Raw genomic sequence first — 6,000 nt, forward strand, 5'->3', positions numbered from 1 at the left:
TGTATTGATTCCAGTTTGGATAAAAAGTCCCCCGTATCTTTGATATAACTGGGCAGTGATTGGACATGTTCCTGTAAATAAAAGTCAATATAACGTGAAATGTTCTCACCCATACTTCCGATTGCCGAGATAATGGGTCTCCCCGGAGTTGGATCTTGCATTTTATGTACCTTAGGAATTAGATACATATGTGGCATGACTGGATGTTCCACCAATAAAAAAGCACATTCGGTAGCTGTAATTAGATTGTTCCTTTTGTAAGATAACAGCTGCTTTTTAATGTTGTCCTTGGCGTGCTTGTATTGAACGCCATTGCTCCTTACATAACAATTGGCGTTTTCTAATTGTCGTTTGGCTTCTACGATGTATTGGTCTTTTTGCCACAGCACAATATTACCTCCTTTATCAGAAGAGTTCACGATGATTTCTTGATTCTTGGACAATTTGGTCATTAAATTGTTGTATTGTTTAGTTTGGAAACTGGACATGTTTTTCTTGATATGAATTTGTTTATTTAGTTTCTTCAGATCCTCAATAATGCAGTCATGGTAAATGTCAACCGCGTACTTTGGCATGACGGGGACAAATTTACTCTTAGGTTTGAACGGGCTCTCTCCAGCACCTTTCTGAGGAACATCAATCTCACGCAATTCACTCTGCGTATCTGGAAGTTCCATGTTAGATGATTGTTCGCGCCGCGTGTGCGCACCTGGAAGCGCTCCGGTGCGCGCAACGTCAGCGCGTCAAGTCATGTGACCTTAAAATAACACTTTTCATTGGTTGCTATCAGTTTTTTTACAAAGAATGAAATCCCCACCCATTTCCTTCACTTCTTCTTTGACTTTTGTGACTGAAAGACCTGTTTTTTGCTCCTGGATCTTTCTTGGTTTACCATGGCTGCCAGAGAATACAGCAGTGATGAAGAACATGATTTCATCACCAAAGGTGAAGGAACATTTTATTTGGAAATTTTTTAAAATACCACCTAACCAAAAAAAGGTGAATGCTCCAAAAGTGGAGTGCAGGATCTGCAAACAAGTCCTGTCACGGGGTGCCCCAAAAAAAAAATACTAATTTGGGAACTTTACGATGATCCGGCATGTGGAGAGGAGGCACCCCCAGAATTTTGCCCGGGAAAGTGTCAGGGCTCTGGCACAAGAGGTTCCCAGTGATGGGGCCTCTACATCCACCGGAGGAGCAACTACTTCTGGGAGGGGGCAATCGCAGGAGCTTGTGCCAAACATTCAACCTGCTTTTAACCATGGTGTCCTGAGATGCAGATACTGCAATCAACTCCTTACCTTTGGGGAGAAAAGTGTCCAGCTCATGGTTCGAGCATTGGAAAACCATCACTGCCCTTTCCACCCCTAATTTTTTTGTTTTTTTTGCTCCTGTTGAGCAGTTTCCATTCCCTGTTTTTGTTCCTGTTTTGAAAAAAGAAGAAAACAAAAAGGTTTTTTCAGAACTACCTCCAATTCTCATCAAAGAGCTATATTCTTTAAAAAATGAAAAAGAGTAAGTGAAATGGAGTGCATTGATAATGGAAAGGAAAATGAGTAAGAAAGAACAGAAAGGTATGAGAGGAGAAAGGAAGTGAAGTAGGGGGACTGAAAGAAGGTGAATGTTGGGAAGGAAAGTGAATATAGGGAATGTTGATATTCAAAGAAAATGTTGAAAAGGAAACGGGGGTGTGTAAGGGTAAGAAAAGATGCATTGCTGGAGTTGAAGGCTGAAGGCCTCATTTATGAAGCCATGCGTCACCTTAACACCACCAGAGCGTCATATTTACAAAGGGGTGCATCTAGGTAGATGAGTCACTTTGTAAGCCCCTGCGCCACATTATTCCTACATCAGGTGTAATGTATGCAAAAGGGACGTATTGATGCAAGAAAGGGTCATAGAGGTGATGCAGTGAAATCTATGAGATATCACTGCGTCACTTTTATGACGCTGTTGCGTCCAAATCTTACACCTGTTTCACAGCAGGCGTGCAGGACCTTTCACATGGGGCTTGGCCCCATGTGAAAGGATACATTGCTGGAGTTGCTTCATTTTTGAGACACACTCCAGCAATGCATCACTTTTGCGCTAACAGATACGTCTAAAATACTGATGTATCTGTAAGAACTTCCAACATAATAAGTCATAAAATTTATATGACGCATGAGTAGAAGACTGAAGGACTCATTTATGAGGCCATACGTCACTTTAACACCACCAGAGCATCACTTTTTGTGACGCACCAGTGCTGTAAAAAATGCACCTTATTCAGTCATATTTACAAAGTGACACATCTAGGTAGTTGCGTCACTTTGTAAGCCCCTGAGCCACATTATTCCTACGTCAGGTGTAATGTATGCAAAAGGGACGTATTGACGCAAGAAAGGGTCGTAGAAGTGACGCAGTGAAATCTATGACATATATCCGAGTCACTTTTATGACGCTGTTGCTTCCAAATATTATGCCTGTTTCACAGCAGGCGTGCAGGCCCTTTCACATGGGGCTTGGCCCCATGTGAAAGGATGCATTGCTGGAGTAGCTTCATTTTTGTGACACACTCCAGCAATGCTTCACTTTTGCGCTTACAGATACGTCTGAAATACTAACGTAAATTTAATATGATGCATGAGTAGAAGAATGAAGGACTCATTTATGAGGCCATGCGTCACTTTAACGCCACCGATGCGTCACTTTTTGTGACGCACCAGTGCTGTAAAAAATGCACCTTATTCAGTCATATTTACAAAGTGACGCATCTAGGTAGTTACGTCATTTTGAAAGCCCCTGCGCCACATTATTCCTACCTCAGGTGTAATGTATGCAAAAGGGACGTATTGACGCAAGAAAGGGTCGTAGAGGTGACACAGTGAATAAACTGGGGGCCTCATTTCTGAAAAGTGACGCATCGCTGCGAGCAAACAGCGATGCGTCACTTTTCTGTGCGCACTCCTTACGACATTCCAGATGTGTCATATTTAATGTATGACGAATCATGTCGCAAGGAGTTACAGATACGTCAGTATTTCTGACGTATCTGTAAACACAAAAGTGACGCATTGCTGGAGTGTGTCACAAAAGTGACGCAACTCCAGTAATGCGTCCTTTCACATGGGGAAAGCCCCATGTGAAAGGTCTTGCGTCAGTCTTACGCCTGCTGTGAGGCAGGCGCAAGATTTTGACGCAACAGCTTCCTAAACGTGACGCAGTGAAATCTCATAGATTTCACTGCGTCACTATAATGAAGCTTTTTGCGGGGGAACGCCCCCTCTGCATACATTATACCTGACGCAGGTATAATGTGGCGCAGGGTTTTAAAAAGTGACCCATCTACCTAGATGCGTCACTTTTTAAATATAGCGCAACGAGGCGCATTTTTTACACCGCTGGTGCGTCACAAAAAGTGACGCACAGGCTGCGCAAAACTGTCGCAAGGCCTTCATAAATAAGGCCCTGGATTTTCCCCATGCTTCGCTCCCCGGTGTGCGTACTGGGCGCCCCCCCCCCCCGCGCAAATCCCAAAAAATATTTTTTTTTAAATGCTCCGCTGGATCCTATTTTAGCCCCCACATCAAACCTAGGGGGTCAGGAGGGGGTCTACCGTGCCCCCTAGTCATTTCTCCCTTTTTTTAATGTCACCTCTTGTGTCTCGATCCTACCGAGACACAAGATGGCGGCCGCTCCGGACTGTTTCGAATGCTTACAGACACCTGTGAGACAATCAGCTTTCCGTGCGCAAGTCGCGTGGCGCGCCCGGTGCGCTCCCCGGTGCGCTCCCCGGTGCGCGTACAGGAGCACGCTTATAGATATATATATTTTTTTTACCTAAATTACTCAAAATCCACTAGAGCACATATCTTGAGACAAACAAAGGCACATCGGGCTACCAGTCCCTACAATTTTGCCAAGTTTGGTGGAAATCCATTCAGCCATTCGGGCTAGAAGTGAGGTCGACCGCCCTATGGAAATTAACATGGGGAAAACGCGTTTTGGGACCCCCCTTTTATCTCAGCCCCCGCTTGACGAATCCCCCCCAAACTTTCAGAGAAGGACCGGAGCTTGAAGAGGCCATTTTGAGGAAATTTTCAGGCAGATTTGTCAACCGGCGCCAAAGTTATTCCAAATAGAATTTTGAGATTTAACATTGAAAAAATCTTAAATATAACTACCTACTGGCGACCGCCAGTAGGTAATATATATATATATATATATATATATATATATATATATATATATATATATATATATATATATATATATATATATATATATATATATATATATATATATATATATATATATATATATATATATATATATATATATATATATATTCACTGAAAAAAACATAGGTTATAGACCATATATAGTTAGGAATTCGCATTTACAAAACCTTATTTTACTCACACAAAACCATTGAAATTCCATATATAGTTAGTTGCACTAACTATATATCGCGCACCCGCAATCCACTGCTGATGATGTTACATAATACATCATTCATGACATGGTCAGTGACATCACTGATGACATCACTGATGACATCTCAAAAGACATCACTGATGACATCCCAAATGACATCACTGATGACATCACTGATGACATCTCATTTGACATTACTGATCACATCACTGATGATATCATTCATGTGATAATACGATGAACCTCTTCAGACTCTAATATAACCTTAGATACAATCAGTGTAAACAGACACTCACAGACTGTCACTCATCCATGGAGTTACTCACACACCTAGTCAGTCATGCAAAGAATCAATCACACCTCCATTTCCTCAACTATACAGTTATACAAACTTTACTTATTCAAACATATACTAACACATATTTACTCTCTTATACAATCCCTGATACAAGTTCACAATGATCCATACAGCCACTCACACATTCACTGGCTCTTATGCACAGTTATTTATATATGTCAACTCTCACATGTACTGTGTTTTACATATGTACTTACTTTGACATGTAGCACTGAGATATCCATTCACTCACCAATACACTCATGCACACAGTCAACCGCCCATACAGCTGTTTCCACATGCACTTTTGAAACCATACATCTAGTGAATCAACTGCTCACACATCTATGCACAGAGTCATACACCTCCCAGCCACCCACACACACACTCAGTCTCCCATACAAATACTTGGGCAACCAATCAATAACCCATATAGTTACTCATATAGCTACTTATCAACACATGCAACAGTTTACAGAACAACAGACATAATGATGCACAAATTAAGACAGTTTAGTCACTAACCCATGCACTCAGTGAGACACATTTAATCACTCACTCATACAGTCAGTCATGCACCTACTAAATCCTTCATCCAGACACTTATACATCCACTCATTCTTCAATATGTAAGACATATTTTAACTTTACAGAAACATACAGTCACTGGATGTTGTCATCAGTGATGTCATCAGTGATGCCATTTGAGATGTCATCAGTGATGTCATCAGTGATGTCACTGACCATGTCATGAATGATGTAATATGTGACATCATCAGCAGTGGATTGCGGGTGCACGATATATAGTTAGTGCAACTAACTATATATGGAATTTCAATGGTTTTGTGTGAGTAAAATAAGGTTTTGTAAATGCGAATTCCTAACTATATATGGTCTATAACCTATGGTTTTTTCAGTGAATTTTCAAGGTTTTGTAAATGCTAATTCCTAACTATATATGGTCTATAGCCTATGGTTTTTTCAGTGAATATATATATATACATACATATATAAACATATATCATCTGTATATCTATATAAATACAAACATAAATGCATGCATACATATACTTATATGCATACAGATGCATGTTATTTACATGAAAGTTGAAAAAACACTAATAAAAGCAAAGCTAAAAAGCCACCTCATTACAAACCGAATGGCTTTAACTTAAACGAGGGCGAGATCTATTGCATTTTGAATGCTTGTTTACTTTGGTTCCATCAAGAAGGCATTCAGATGT

The sequence above is a fragment of the Lissotriton vulgaris genome, unplaced genomic scaffold, assembly GCF_964263255.1.
Source record: "Lissotriton vulgaris unplaced genomic scaffold, aLisVul1.2 SCAFFOLD_270, whole genome shotgun sequence".
NCBI lineage: Eukaryota > Metazoa > Chordata > Amphibia > Caudata > Salamandridae > Lissotriton > Lissotriton vulgaris.